The sequence below is a fragment of the Bos grunniens genome, chromosome 1 (genome assembly GCF_055505025.1).
Source record: "Bos grunniens cultivar Pamir isolate PY7600 chromosome 1, Bosgru_T2T1.0, whole genome shotgun sequence".
Classification (NCBI taxonomy): Eukaryota; Metazoa; Chordata; class Mammalia; order Artiodactyla; family Bovidae; genus Bos; species Bos grunniens.
In genome coordinates, this window is record NC_141165.1 from 120366640 (window position 1) to 120384077 (window position 17438).

The window sequence follows — 17438 nt, forward strand, 5'->3', positions numbered from 1 at the left end:
TGAAGCTGAAACTCCAATACTTTAGCCACCTGAGGTGAAGAGCTGACTCATTTGAAAAGACCCTGATGTTGGGAAAGATTGAAGGCAGGAGGAGAAGGGGACGACAGAGGATGAGATAGCTGGATGGCATCTCCGACTCAATGGACATGAGTTTGGGTCAACTCCGAGAGTTGATGATGGACAGGGAGACCTGGTGTGCTGTGGTTCATGGGGTCACAAAGAGTTGGACACGACTGAGCAACTGAACTGAACTGAAGTCATCTGTGACTTACCACAGGTTGGCAGAGTGATGTCTTTTTACCCTAATGGCTATTTTTCAAATCCACACTTCATTACCACTTGGCATATAGCTAAACAGTCTCCTTAAAACATTGGACTGCTAAGAAGGCCCCAGTATATTACGTTCCAGGTCTGGGTCTTGTAGGGCATATGTTGTTGTTGCTGTTGTTTTTCACTCAATCATTTCTGACTCTTTGTGAGTCCATGGACTGCAGCATGCCAAAGCTTCCCCATCCTTCACTATCTCCTGGAGTTTGCTCAAACTCATGTCCATTGGTGGGCAGTACATGTCTTAAATTCGACAATCTTCACTATAACAGCTCATATTAGCTACATCAATTTGCTGGCCAATTTCTAGTACATGTTAAAATCCAGGGAAGCTCTATTGATTTTATTTGCAGTTTTCTTCTCTCCTCACACCAAAGTACCAAATAATGACACTGCCTTATGTTTGTATGGTGCTTAATTCAGTTTTACAAAAATGCTGTAATGTCCATTGATCACCTTTGTGATACCAGAAATACTGTGAGGAAGCCTGAGTGCATAATCAGATTCATGATTACCTGGAGTAAAACAGAAGCTCAGAAAGATAAGTAACATATCTTGTATCTTGTTTCATACTGCTGATTAATTCTCGGGGTTCTTGATTCTAAAAGTGATGTTTTATACTTTGGCCACCTCATGCGAAGACTTGACTCATTGGAAAAGACTCTGATGCTGGGAGGGATTGGGGGCAAGAGGAGAAGGGGACAACAGAGGATGAGATGGCTGGATGGCATCACTGACTCGATGGACATGAGTCTGAGTGAACTCCAGGAGTTGGTGATGGACAGGGAGGCCTGGCGTGCTGCAATTCATGGGGTCGCAAAGAGTCGGACACGACTGAGCGACTGATCTGCTCTGATATGTAAGCAACATAATATTAAGTACTATAATATTTGCTTACAGTTTATATATTTTAAACAAAGCATACATACTTTTATTCATTATCTTACTCCTTTCACTAAAATATTAGTTCCGAGATAGCAGATTTTTTCTTTTCTTGCTATTTGAAATATCTCTATGTTTAGTGACTAGTCTAGTGAATTGCAAGTAGTAGGTGTTCAATAAATAATGTTGAAAATAAGCACTCTCCCCCCAAGTTGTTCTTATCTTTAATTTCTCCAACTCAGAGAAACTTTGATCTTTTTTCCCCTAAGAACAAACCTAAATTAGTTTGAGACTAGAATACCATTTATTTGTGAGTTTCCATTAAATTTTTTTTATTGCTGTTTTTCTCTGCAGGTTCAACATCAGTTGTCTAAGGAAAATGAATACATGACCTTCTAGGTATGTTCCAAGATTTAGCAATCCATGATTTAAGAAATAATTGGTGTCACAAAATTAAGATATAAAATTTTAATTGCAATAATTCCCAACAGTATTCCTATACACCACAGTTAGAGAAGCTAAAGACATATATGAGTGATTACAAAACATTTAAAGAGGTCTATAAGGTTGCTGTAGAAGAGAAATGTTTTAGTTTATTAGAAGATATTTTATTTTTCTCATGCCGAAATAATACCCAGTGATCTCTAATGACTGTCCATATTTTGTTGCTATTGTTGTTTCTTTGGTCTCTTGTGTTTTGTACTATGTTTGAAAACAATTACACAGGCCTGGGGGAAATAGTTGAGACCTAACAGCCTTCCATGAGCCAGAACCATTTGGGCACAGAACATGTGTGTAAATAACAATGTATATCAACATGAAGGAATATAGCATGCCGAGGAGATAAATCTAAAGCTGCTAGTACAGACTGTGACTCCAGTCAATACATATCAAACATTTTTATCAAATGTACTATCTACCATGTACATGCATTGTTTTGCAGTTTTTATTTTCCCTTCTCTTATGGAAAATATGTGTTACTGTGACTTAAAAGTGTGGGGAATACAATGGCTTCCAGGTCAATGGAATATTGAAATATTAATATTAAGATATTCATCTACAATTAAAGGTGGGTAGTTTAATCCTGGTTTGACCTTTATCACTGCTCTGGTGAATTGAATAAATGTGAAACTATAGCTCTGAAAAACATTATCAACAACAATAACAAAGTAATGAAAAAATTGAATATATATATAACACTGTGGTCAACCAGACAACCATATATTTCTAATGAATCACTGTATACGTGTGTATGTACACTGTATCTTTTTGTTTGTGCATATGTGCATTTTAAATGCATGGTCTATCCTGTGAACTTTTCACTCTGTCAAGAAACGATTTTCTTTTTCTACCAACATGTCAGCTCCATTTACATAACATTAACAAATAAGCTTCAAGTTTAAGATCAGTGGAGAAACATTGCCATTAAAGCTGGAAGAAGGTTTCTAAAGATCAACTTATAGATTCCTGTTTGTAAATTGTAATGGGACAACTTTCTTAATAGGATTTTCAGAAAATTACAAAGGCTTAATCCTTTCACGGGTTACTTCCTACACTTTGCTGACTCCACGCTTGAATAAAAGCTGCATGTGCACCTCTGAAAAAAAGCCTTTGACTTACAGGAAAGAGAAGCAAAAGGCAAGGGAAGAAGGGAAAGATATACCCAACTGAATGCAGAGTTCCAAAGACTAGCAAGGAAAAGAAGGTCTTCTTAAATGACCAAAGAAGTAGCGGAAAAGAGGCAAAGAAATAGAGGAAAAACAATACAATGGGAAAGACTAGAGACCTCTTCAATAAAATGGGAGATATCAAGTGAATATTTCATGCAAGGATGGGCATGATAAAGGACAGAAACCGTAAGGACCTAACAGAAGCAGAAGAGATTAAGAAGAGGTGGCAAAAATACACAGAAGAACTATACAAAATGGGTCTTAATGACCCAGGTAATCAAGATGGTGTGGTCACTCACCTACAGTCAGACATCCTGAAGTGTGAAGCCAAATGGGCCTTAGGAAACATTACTATGAACAAAGTTAGAGGAGGTGATGGGAATTTCAGCTGAGCTATTTCAAATCCTAAAAGATGATGCTGTTAAATTGCTGTACTCAATATGTCAGCAAATATTTCAGCAAATTCCACAGGACTGGAAAAGGTCAGTTTTCATTCCAATTCCAAAGAAGGGCAATGTCAAAGAATGTTCAAACTACCACACAATTGCTCGTTTCACCTACTAGCAAAGTAATGCTCAAAATTCTTCAAGCTAGGGTTCAGCAGTTTGTGAACTGAGAACAGACTTACAAGCTGGATTTAGAAAAGGCAGAGGAACCAGAGATCAAATTGGATCACAGAGAAAGAAAGGGAATTCCAGAAAAATATCTATTTCTGTTTCATTGACTATGCTAAAGCCTTTGACTGTGTGAATCACAAACACAAATCTACCCGATGTCTCTCTGTCTATCCATCAATCATCAAGACTCTAGCCCACAGAACAGAGCTGACTCTCCCAGGCCTGAAGTCACAAAGCTATTTTACTGAAGAGTTGGATAGATAATTGAGATCTCTTACTTGTGAAATACTTTCCCATATATCACAAGTTAATCAGGAAATCTATAAATCAAACTTTTAAAACATTTGAAGTACACTCAGTTCCTCTGTATATAAGAACAAGCAAAGAGTTTTTTGAGTTTTATTGTTGCTAGTTCTGTTATTAAATTAATAAATAATTGCTGCATAATTTGTTTGACATTAGTAACAGTGTGACAATCTACATTACACATTCAGTTCAGTTCAGTCACTCAGTCATATCTGACTCTTTGCAACCCTGACCCCATGGACTGTAGCATGCCAGGCCTCCCTGTCCGTCACCAACTCCTGGAGTTTACTGAAACTCATGTCCATTGAGTCGGTTATGCCATTCAACCATCTCATCCTCTGTCATCCCCTGCTCCTCCCACCTTCAATCTTTCCCAGCATCAGAGTCTTCTCAAATGAGTAAGCTCTTTGCATCAGGTGGCCAAAGTATTGGAGTTTCAGCTTCAACATCAGTGCTTCCAATGAATATTCAGGACTGATTTCTTTAGGATGGACTGCTTGGATCTCCTTGTAGCCCAGGGGACTCTCAAGAGTCTTCCCCAACACCACAGTTCAAAAGCATCAATTATTCAATCCGTTTTCTTTATAGTCCAACTCTCACATTCATACATGACTACTGGAAAAACCATAGCCTTGACTAGATGGACCTTTTTTTGGCAATATAATGTCTCTGCTTTTAAATATGTTATCTAGGTTGGTCATAACTTTCCTTCCAAGGAGTAAGCATCTTTTAATTTCATGGTTGCAGTCACCATCTGCAATGAATTTGGAGCTCAGAAAAATAAAGTCAGCCACTGTTTCCACTGTTTCCCCATCTATTTGCCATGTAGTGATGGGAACAGATGCCATGAACTTTATTTTCTGAATGTTGAGTTTTAAGCCAAGTTTTTCACTCTCCTCTTTCACTTTCATCAAGGGGCTCTTTAGTTCTTCACTTTCAGCCATAAGAGTGGTATCATCTGCATATCTGAGGTTACTGATATTATTATTGATATAATCACCATTGTGATTATCTGGGTCATGAAGATCTTTTTTGTACAGTTCTTTTGTGTATTCTTGCCACCTCTTCTTAATATCTTCTGCTACTGTTAGGTCCATACTATTTCTGTCCTTTATTGAGTCCATCTTTGCATGAAATGCTTTAATTTTCTTGAAGAGATCTCTAGTCTTTCCCATTCTATTGTTTTCCTCTCTTTCTTTGCACTGATCACTGAGAAAGGTTTTCTTATCTCTCCTTGCTGTTCTTTGGAACTCTGCATTCTAATGGGTATATCTTTCCTTTTCTCCTTTGCTTTTCGCTTCTCTTCTTTTCACAACTATTTAAGGCCTCCTCAGACAGCTATTTTGCTTTTTTACATTTCTTTTTCTTGGGGATGGTCTTGATCCCTGTCTCCTGTAAAATGTCATGAATCTCCATCCATAGTTCATCAGGCACTCTGTCTATCAGATCTAGTCCCTTAAATCTATTTCTCACTTCCACTGTATAATCATAAGAGATTTGATTCAGCTCATACCTGAATGGTCTTGTGGTTTTCCCTACTTTCTTCAATTTAAGTCTGAATTTGGCAATAAGGAGTTCATAATCTGGGCCACAGTCAGCTCCCGCTCTTGATTTGCTGACTGTGTAGAGCTTTTCAATCTTTGGCTGCAAATAATATAATCAATCTGATTTTGGTGTTGACCGTTACAACACATTACACATTACTGTGATTGAAATAATTATGCTGAAAATGCCGAAGACAAATAGTCTGACACAATCTTGACTGAAAATCATCAAGATAATCAAGCATTTAAATGCATTTTTCTAAGTGTTTGGCATTTTTTTCCCCAGCAGAATAGCTTTGTTAAATAAATAGTCAAAGGCCATGTGCTACAGGGTGGAGGTGGTATTGGGAAAACATGACATCTTTCCTAGGAGAAGCTAACTCATGTTTAATCAGTAGGCCAGTCAGTGGTTTAAGGGGGTTCAGAAGCACATATATTTTAAGCAGTAAAATCTGACATTTTAAAGAGGGAAAGATGCTTTTACAGAAATCCTTGAAATAACATGAAAGAAATAGTACTAAGAGGGACAAAGAGAGTGTTGATGGAGTATTTTGACTGAAGCTCTTTCCAAGTGTAAGTGGAAGTTGCCATATTCTAGATAAAGAAGGGAGGATTAAAGTGTGCCTGACTATGTCAGAATAGTAAATTTATATGGAAAAGTCTTCATGGTTTAAAGTGGATGTGTGCCACTGACGTAGTTAATGGATTAACGTTTGATTTTCCTCAAAATGATCTTAAGCCAAGGTTTCCAAATGAACACCAGGAAATTGGTTTGAGGAAAAAACCGAGACACGATATTAGCCCCCCTCCTTTTTTTTTTCCTTTACAAGTTTTCTTTTTTTGGGGGGGGGTATTTTTTTTTAATTAATTATTATTATTATTATTTTTTACTTTACAATATTGTAGTGGTTTTGCCATACATTGACTTGAATCCACCACGGGTGTACACGTGTTCCCCATCCTGAACCCCACTCCCACCTCCCTCCCCATCCCATCCCTCTGGGTCATCCCAGTGCACCCGCCCTGAGCACCCTGTATCATGCATCAAACCTGGACTGGCGATTCATTTCACATATAATAATATACATGTTTCAATGCCATTGTCCCAAATCATCCCACCCTCGCCCTCTCCCACAGAGTTCAAAAGACTGTTCAATACATCTGTGTCTCTTTTGCTGTCCCACATACAGGGTTATCGTTACCATCTTTCTAAATTCCATATATATGTGTTAGTATACTGTATTGGTGTTTTTCTTTCTGGCTTACTTCGCTCTGTGTAATAGGGGTGAATGTTAGATGATATTATTGTCCCATTGTGTTTGAAATGTTATGATAGCTGTTTGAAAAAAAATCAATTATTCACCCCATGTTTTATTAATATAATTATTTAGACTAAAAAATAGTTAAAATTAAAAGTGAGTTTGTTTCTATAATCTATTCAAACTAACTCAAAAGACAAATATAGATACTGGAACTTTGTAACAATATTATATAAGGCAGAAAATAATTCACTGTAAAATGGACTTCATCAAAGGGATTTGGTTCCTAAAATGCTTAAAGTCTTGCTTTTGGCACACCCTGAAAATGGCATATTATGAGACAATACCTTGGATATTTTCCCTATCTGTATTTTAAAATACTTGGCCTTTTGGGGAGATAAAAATTATCGAATTTGGGGATCTCAAGTATATAATTTTTCAACAATGACACTAGTATTTTTATGTTATTTATTTTTTATTCAATAGTCTAATCCACATAGCTAGAAATGATCCATGGTTTATTTATTTATAGAATAAAGTCATATAATCCCCAGTCCATTTTTCATTGTTATTAGTAGAATATGGAATAAAGGATTTTAAACAGTATACAGTTCTATATAAATAAAAGTGTGGTAAATTTCAAGGGACTCAAGTAAAGAGGACATACATTCCATAATGAATTCATAAAATGGCATATTATTTGAATTAATACCTTTTATAAAGAATTTAAAGCTATTTAAAAAATCTTGTCCATCTACTTCAGACAATATACTCTCCCTTATTCTATCAATAAAAAGATATTTTCCCTCAGAGGACAATATAGAAATTTTATTCTCTGAATAAAACTATTAGGAATCAATTTAACACAGAGAGGAAGAACAGCCACGTGTGGAAACTTTCCTGAAATTAGCCTAGCATTTGCAGTGATTGATAAATATTTCTGTAAAAATCCCACATGAAACATTCTAATCTAAGAGGGCCTTCAGTGAGAACATGTCATCATCTGTAAAGGGAGGGGGTTAGATTAGAGGATCATTCCCAGGAGTCATGTCACATTTATGCCAAATGCAAAGACAAAGGTAGATATAGGACAAGGGTTCAGAAATAAATGTGCAGGAGGCAGTCACATCAGAGGTGAATGCTAAAAGGAAATCTGTTGCAATGTGCAGTTTCAAGGCCAATTTGTGGTGGAGAGCATGGGTACCATGGCTTAAAAGGAGCTGGATAAAATGAACAAGCCAGCATGAACCAAGATAAATGAGCAATGACTGAGTGGGCCCCAGAGAGGAAGGAGCAAGATTACTATAGCTACAGAGCAAGTTATGTAATTGTTGGCACAAGCATTGTTTGTGACCTGTGTCAGAGTGCATGCAAGTAGGAAAGCCCCAGACTATCCAACAGGGCATATTTTGTGGCTTCTGGGTTGGGGTTTGGCCAAGAGAAGTGTTACAGGCGCCTGTGGTACAGGGTTATACATACTTACCCTTTTTTCATTTCCAATTATAACAGAGTATACTGGGATAACATCAGGTATTTAACCATGTGTTCTATATTTTATATTTTTTAGCTATTAAATTCTGTAACTAGTTTGCCTCCAATTTAAAGTTTTGTCAGCCTATTAATAGTGTTCTACAAGTATATTAACTCTTTCAATTCATCCTGGCATGTGGAAATAATTTATATAAAGATAATGTACTTTCTTACTTATAAATGTGTGGGATTTAAAAAAATAAAACACAGATCCATATCTCAAAACTTCTCTGAAAATTTGTTGACACTCTTTAGAAAACCACAGTCAGATTTTGATGTAGTGAGCAGATTTCAGTTTTGAGAAGAATATTACAACTTGTAAATATTATGACTATCTCTCATTTGGAAAACCCTTTTAAAATTCTTTAATAGTAGCCACATAAGCCCAATGGATTGATTTTATGTGTGTAGTTTTATCGAATACTGCCACCTTCCAACAATCTGTGATAATATTAAAATAAACCTAAAGATGATGGGTATTTGTATTGGATGATACTCTGCACCTGAAGGAGATCAGCCCTGGGATTTCTTTGGAAGGAATGATGCTAAAGCTGAAACTCCAGTACTTTCGCCACCTCATGCGAAGAGTTGACTCATTGGAAAAGACTCTGATGCTGGGAGGGATTGGGGGCAGGAGGAGAAGGGAACTACAGAGGATGAGATGGCTGGATGGCATCACTGATTTGATGGACGTGAGTCTCAGTGAACTCCGGGAGTTGGTGATAGACAGGGAGGCCTGGCGTGCTGAGATTCATGGTGTCGCAAAGAGTCGGACACGACTGAGCAACTGAACTGAACTGAACCGAATACCCTGCACCAGGGATTTGAATGAATTACCTCATTCAATCATGAGAACACTTTCCATGAGGAATGTTGCATCATTATTCCTATTTTATGGAGATGGAAACCGAGTCCTTAAGTATTAGGTAGCTAGTCTAAAGTCATATAGAAGTCTGTGGGAGTAAAAATTTAAGAGTTTAAGTTCAGAGCCTGATAGATTAACTTTTGTAAATGTCATTCCCATAGATTCTCATGTTTATTAAACTCCACTATTGAAAAGAAAAAATAAAGTTTTAAAGTAGTATATTCTTGTTTGACTGTAATGATAGATGTGGGCATCTCAACAGGTGCCTTTACCTCACATCTGTAATAGAATCCTCTGGATAGCAGCGGAGAAGGGGTTGTTAATTTTGGTTTACCTGGTCTGAAGCTGTGGCCTTGCTATTTCGATTAGATGTTTGAAAAGATGAGTAGAGAGGGAAGAATAGCGAATGGAGACCCTGGGAGAGTAGCGTATATTATTGGAGTAGCATACATACAGGGAGAAGGCAATGGCACCCCACTCCAGTACTCTTGCCTGGAAAATCCCATGGGTGGAGGAGCCTGGTAGGCTGCAGTCCATGGGGTCGCCAAGAGTCGGACATGACTGAGCGACTTCACTTTCACGTTTCACTTCCATGCATTGGAGAAGGAAATGGCAACCCACTCCAGTGTTCTTGCCTGGAGAATCCCAGGGACAGGGGAGCCTGGTGGGCTGCCGTCTATGGGGTTGCACAGAGTCGGACACGACTGAAGCAACTTAGCAGCAGCATACATACAAATTCAGTTAACATTTGTTAAATACACATAAATGACTTCATGACTCCTTATAATCTGATCACCAGATTTTTGCCAACCTCACTTCAATCAATTCTTTCCTTCCCTTATGCTTCATAATGCCCTCCTGAGCAGCACTGGATACAGCACGAGCCTTCCACGTCTTAAAGCCTTTCATCTATGGTTTCCCTTCTATTTGTGATCCATCTTCTCTTTCCTTGTAAAGCTCACATTTATCATGCCAGCTCAAATGGCACTTTCCTGAGTTGTTGTTCAGTTGCCAAGCTGTGTCTGACTCTTTGCGAGCCATGGACGGCAGCACAACAAGCCTCTCTGTCCCTCACTGTCTCCAAGTTCATGTCCACAGCATCAGTGATGCCGTCCTGCCGTCTCATCCTATGTCACCCTCTTCTCCTTCTGGCCTCAATCTTTCCTACCATCAGGGTTTTTTCCAATGATTCAGCTGTTTGTAAAAACTGAGAAACTTTCCCAAATTGAATTGCTGGTCCTTAGAGGATTCTATTATTCTTTCTTCATACTTCATTTCTTGAGCTTACTACACTGCACTCTGTCTAGTTGACCACAAGTGCATTCAAGTTAGGGAAAGTGTGATAGTATCTAGTTCTTGGTGTTCCAAGATGAGCCAGAGAAGAACACAAAGACACATTCTGTTCTAAAAATTAACATGATGACTCACAGCTCACTTCAGTTTACTGGTGAGTGGACAGACAAGTATAAACCACAATACTGTTGGGAGAGGCGATCTGCCATGGGCCCCGAGTGTCTTGTGGGTTCTTGCTGGGTATACCAAGAATCTAAGACTATGGCCTTTCCTCACTTGGGCCATTTCTCAGGCTTGCATTTTCAGTGAGGGATGAAGACTATAAGCAGGCTTGTTTGCCAGTTGTGATAAAACAGTGAAGTCCCCAAGTTTAGTATTCCTCAGTCATAACACACACCTATTGTGTATCCAACATTCATACGGGTCCCTGTGCATGACCCTCCTAAGGCCATGGGGAAAGGAGGAGCAAGAAAAACTGACATGAACATGAAGCTGATGTTGCCTGCTGGGCTGTGAGTAATGAAGGTCTTTGCCTCTGACCTAGGAATTTCATGTCTTCTGTCAGTAACCATGAAACAGAAAAAGGCTAATTTATCAATTTACAGGTAGACAAAATCCAGGAATTTTCAGACTTGGACAGATACAAGTAACTATGTATTGCACTTTATTTCCTAATTCCTCAGCAAAATAAACCAAAAGTATCTCAATTTGGCTTTACCTACCTGCAGACCCTAAATCAAGAATCTGAGTACAAGTAGTTTTCAGTGGTTGGCAGCAAATGCTGTTGAGTAGAGAAATGAGACAAAGAAGAGATCAACAAAGGGTTGTTATATAATGGCAAGGGTCACTGCAGGTGTTGGAGCTTAATCCCACTGGGAAAACTATGAAAGTCAATGAAAAGCATATACTTCAGAATCATCTCAGAAACAGGATAATAGACTTATTTACATACTAGTTCCCATCAGTCACTGGTTGGGAGCTGCTCTTGTGGGTTATTAAATACTTGACATTTCCAGGATGCCTGGCATGTGGGCAGAGTGGTTTCTAGACTTGGAGAAAGCCATCAGGCATAGAAAAATGCAGATACTGGAGTTGGAATCAACTTGTGTCCACTGAAATAATAAGGCTAAAGGGATGTGGTTGGGGCAGCAAAATATTGACTGCTGCTGCTGCTGCTAAGTCGCTTTAGTCGTGTCCAACTCTGTGTGACCTCATAGACTATAGCCCACCAGGCTCCCCCGTCCCTGGGATTCTCCAGGCAAGAACACTGGAATGGGTTGCCATTTCCTTCTCCAATGCATGAAAGTGAAATGTGAAAGTGAAGTCGCTCAGTCATGTCCGACTCTTCGCAACCTCATGGACTGCAGCGTACCAGGCTCCTCCGTCCATGGGATTTTCCAGGCAAGAGTACTGGAGTGGGGTGCCATTGCCTTCTCCAAAATATTGACTACAGTGCTAGAAATGACCCTTGTGGAATAAAGAAACCTCCATCAGAGGAGCTCACAGCCATGGGTTTTTAACCTTTGAGGCCATCAGTTTAAAGAACAGTGCATAGAAGTACATGGTCTACCTACTGACAAACAGCATATTCTGCTTCACTACATATATGCATTTTGATTTATTTTAATTTTTCTTACTTCCATCTTATTGTTACATAATATCCTGTCATGAAACCTACTGTGTCACTATGACCCACCACGATGGGTTCAATAAGTGCTGTTAAAAGAAAGAACAGAGTGAAGAAGGTATATGTGGTAAACAACTTGAAACGCATAGGTAAAAAAGATAACTGATTCACAAGGATTAAATAGAAATGTTCAAATACACTTGTTATGGTAAAAAGGCAGATAATGGAGAAAACAACCTTGCATAAGCCAATTTAATCTGTAACTAAATTAGCTGATATGCTGCTGCTACTAAGTCGCTTCAGTCGTGTCCGACTCTGTGTGACCCCAGAGACAGCAGCCCACCAGGCTCCCCTGTCCCTGGGATTCTCCAGGCAAGAACACTGGAGTGGGGTGCCATTTCCTTCTCCAATGCATGAAAGTGAAAAGTGAAAGTGAATTCCCTCAGTCGTGTCTGACTCTTAGCGACCCCATGGACTGTAGCCCGCCAGGCTTCTCCGTCCATAGGATTTTCCAGGCAAGAGTACTGGAGTGGGTTGCCATTGCCTTCTCCATAGCTGGTATGACTCAGACCTTATTTTAGAAGGAAGAATGCTGGCCAGCTGAAATGGGAACTGTGAAACTCCTGGGGCATCACTTTTTCCTCAAGAAGAAAAACTCACTTATGAATAATTAGGAATTGGATGTCCAGTAAAGCTTTACTATTGCCAGGATTTCCATTCAGAAATAAACATAAATTATTGAGTGACTAAAGGAAAAGGGGTAAAATTAGCATGAATAATACCTACTGTATGTCAAGGGACACGCTACAGAGTTCACATGAATTCATATATTGGCCTCTTCCATGAAATAGTTCTATGAGGTTTCCATTTTACATAGTAAAGGAAACTGAAATGTGTAAGTACACTTTACCAAGGGAACACAATAAACCCCACTCCTGTACTCTTGCCTGGAAAACCCCATGGATGGAGGAGCCTGGTGGGCTACAGTCCATGGAGTCACTAAGAGTCAGACACAACTGAGCAACTTCACTTTCACTTTTCACTCTTATGCATTGGAGAAGGAAATGGCAACCCACTCCAGTGTTCTTGCCTTGAGAATCCCAGGGACAGGGGAGCCTGGTGGGCTGCCGTCTATGGGGTTGCACAGAGTCAGACACGACTGAAGCCACTTAGCAGCAGCAGCAGCAGCAGGGATGTGCCTGACTCTGAAGTTCATGCTATTTCTCTACCATCCTTGACTTCCTATGAATCACTCTTTCATGTTGGGTACAGGTGAAAATGTAATAGTATTCCAAATCAAATGTTTTCTTCTAATAAAATAAACACACATGCACACATACACACAAAATGTATAATACAATATTAGACTCCATTTTTTGACGTTTGACTGTGGATAACTGTCAAGCTCCGCCATTTTTCCTTCCTCAGCCCCACATATGGGCAAGTTGATATGTGTTGAGCTGCATCCTGCAGGGCTGCAAACCTTGTATTTGGCCAGTCTCCAGACTGAAAAAAAGCCTGAAAACAGTGACAGAGACATCAGTGGTTTACCGGATAGAGAATCTCATGTGTCTGAAGTAAAAGGGTCCTGGAGCAACACCCCCGCTGTGTATAGCGGACAGCAGGCAGAGCATGGCAGCCATATTTGCTACTCCGGAAGAGGAAATTATCAATCATAGGGAGAATTGACTGTCAGGTTGGGTGCCAGGGAAACCAATGGCTGGGATACAAGCCTTACAGTTCCTCAGGTTAACAACCATCATGAGGACAGGGGTCTCATGGAGATGGAGTCAGATGGAGTCTCATGGAGTCAGATGGAGCCTTCTGACCTAAGAATTATAGTCACTAGCTGGGGCAGTGGGCAAGCATGTTTATGTGAGCAGGGGGTGGGTAAAGCATGGGTTGTTTGAAAGGGAATGTATCAAGAGTAAGTGAAAAGCAATCTGAGTGGTCTGGCCATTTAAAAGCAGAAAGATTGAGACCCTGTGCAATATATGGGTCCATTGGGTGGTTGCACATATGGAGGAAAAGTGTTTACTATGTGACATGCTGAGATAAAACCCCTGAAAGTAAATGAGTCACTAAGACCCTGAAAATTGCCTGTGCTGCTGCTGCCTTATTCTCTAACCAAGATCCCGATCCTCAACGTTATAGAGAAAATACCCATGACATTCCCGTGTCACAGCCAAGGGATTAATTCAAACCTGATTGAAGTCCAAGGCCCTTAAATCCTGTAAAGTACCCATTGGCATGAAAGAGGTCCTTAACTTTGAAGGTCCTGATTTGAGATTTTTGGAGAAAGAAGAAATTTACAAATGTGAGTAGAGAGGAAAATCCCCTCCCCAAAGTACAACCATTAACGATCAAACAAAATAAAGACAAAAGAAAAAAACTGTTAAATATGGGGAAAAGAAATAAAATATAAAATAGACACCAACAATGTGACCCAATAGGAAATCCAAAATTTTCTAAAAAAAAGTTATACTGTACAAAAATGAGTGCTGATTGGCTTTTGTCCTATACACAATTTAGGTCTTGAATTAACTTTAACATCTACTGAAATGTACCAATTGGCAAACATTCATGACTATAATCAATACTGGAGCCCAAATTACAGTTCAACCTGGGATCTCACTGCTTTTAAATATGGTGTTTTCTATAATCTTTAGAGGAGTTCCTGACCTAAAACAGAGCACAAACTATAGGCCTTGCATTAACCACTAGACTACTGGCTTGCCAAAATTCCCCTCATTCATAGTACCTGTTGCCCTAAAACAGCCCATGCTTGAGGCTTTTACTCAATGAGTAATGAACTAAATTAATTAAATTTTGACATTAATAAATAACTTGATAAAACAGAACTCCATGATTCTTCTCCTCTTCAGTTAAAATAGTTTATACAGACCAGTGTAAATTAAAACAGGACCTTCAAAGACTATAACACATTATGAAAGACCTATTTAAAGAAAGGACAATGATTCCCACTGTTTCTCTATTTAACAGCACAATTTACACTTTTCTTAAACTTGGCACCTAATGGGTCAGTAGCACTAGTGGTAAAGAACCTGCCTGCCAATGTAGTAGACATAAGAGATGCAGGTTCGATCCCTGGGTCAGGAAGATACCCTGGAGGAGGAAATGGCAACCTGCCCAGTATTTTTGCCTGGAAAATCCCATGGACAGAGGAGCCTGGTGGGCTACAGTCTATGGGGTCACAAAGAGTCAGACACAACTGAGCGACTGAGCAGACACAGTGTTGCATTACCCCAACCTCAGTGCCCTGATCCTATACATCAAGGCCTCATATCCAGTGTTATTAAAAATCCTGAATCCATCTAGTTAACATCTGGTAAATAAATTGTCATTCATTATAGATTTGGCTAATGTGTTCTGGTCAGTTCCTGTTTCAATAACCTCTAAGCTGCAGTTTGCTTTCTCCTCTGAAGAGACCAATGCACCTTTATCTAGCTGTAGAAGTCACAAGGCAACAGCAGGCAAATTCTTAACCACGTACAACTCTCTCCAGAAACACACATTAGCCATTATAATGAAGGCATCCCCTTTCCCTTCCAAGAAGATACACTTGACACACTCACATTGGACATACAAATACAACAGAACTCACAAAACTATGGCCCCGCAAATAGTACAAAGCCTCACAGTTAAATTTCTGAAAATTATTAGGTGAACTGAAGCCATTCTGACACTTAAGAAACAATTATTGACCCTCTTAGCACTCATAAATTTAAAACCAGCCAAACAACTTTTAGGTATTTTTAGGTTCTGGGGGCAATGCATTTCTCAGTTTCAAATTTTATTTAAGCCTTTTATACTCTTACTTGAAAAATCTGCCCACCTTAAATAAGGTGTTCTATAATAAAATGTTCAAAAAATCTATCCACATTACAAGACAGTGGGGATCTTCTTTAGTATCTGCTGGAGACTCCTTTGGGGCTTCCCTGATGGCTCAGACAGTAAAGAGTCTGCCTACAGTGCAGAAGACCCAGGTTTGATCTCTGGGTTGGGAAGATCCCCTGGAGAAGGAAATGGCAACCTACTCTAGTATTCTTGCCTGGAGAATTTCGTGTACAGAGGAGCCTGGTGGGCTACAGTCCATGGAGTCACAAGGAGTTGGACATGACTAAGCAACTAACACTTTCACTTTTCAGAGTTTCCTTCACTGCAGGCACTTTGTCAACCTTCTCTCATGCCTTCTGGAAGATCTGGGCTGGTGAAGATAGCTATGAGTTGCTTATTGACTTCTGATATAAGAAATTTGCCTCCTTGATTCCATAGTACATGCCATGCAAGTGGCCACTGCTGGTTGCATACTGGCCTCCACTAGAGACAGAAGTTCTCACAGGCCTAAGCCTAAGACCCTCAGTTCTTAGCTTCCCTTTTGTCTTGGGTTACAGAAACAACACTCCACAAGTTCAATGCAACCACAGAGACTTCCTTCTAGAGGATAGAGTCAAAGGCAGGTGCTGTATCTCATCTACAGGAAGACTGCCTCTTCCATCCTCAGCATCTTGAGAGGTGCTATGATTCTACAGGAAAACTCCTCTGTCCTCAGTTCCTTGGCCCGTGTAATCCTTGAGTAGAACTGTGCGAACAGCAAAGCAAGTTCATATACTTAATGAAGAACAGAACTACTATCACACATGATGGAACCGACTGAAGGCTGCTGCTTTGTGTCCCTTTAGCAAGATGTCCTTGATCAAAGATAGGATGCGAAAGTCTGCATAATTGGCTGTACTTTAGGCATACTGTCAGCTTTGGCTACCCTGGCCAAAAACTGGCCCCATCTGCTCATTTTTGCAGACTCTTGGTCATTGCCAGTGGTTTGGCCATTTTCTCTGTTAGTGGGAAGGACAAAAATTGTTTATGCAAAGTTGCCTCGTCTTGTGTAAGGAGGTCTGGTGATCTTTTGCTTCATAAATACACACAAAAAATAAATCAAAATCACACATATTTCTGCCTATATCGAAAAAAAAAAACAAAAAACTCCTTACCCCTTCCAGAGTTCTAAAGCCTATTACTAATAGTGACTGAAGCACTCATTTCACTTCCAAAGCCACATGATACTGAACTCCTGAATAATATATTGAAAACTGCATTTACCTCCCTTATCAGCCTCAGGCTACAGGCCATGTGGATTATGGGGATGGCTTATTTAAACAAGTTCAAATTCAGTTAGAATACACAGAAGAACTATACAAAATACACAGAAGATAACACAGAAGAACTGTACAAAAAAGATCTTCATGACCCAGATAATCACGATGGTGTGATCACTCACCTAGAGCCAGACATCCTGGAACGTGAAGACAAGTGGGCCTTAGAAAGCATCACTACGAACAAAGCTAGTGGAGGTAATGGAATTGCAGGTGCATTATTTCAAATCCTAAAAGATGATGCTGTGAAAGTGCTGCAGTCCATAAGTCAGCAAATTTGGAAAACTCAGCAGTGGCCATGGGACTGGAAAAGGTCAGTTTTCATTTCAATCCCAGAGAAAGGC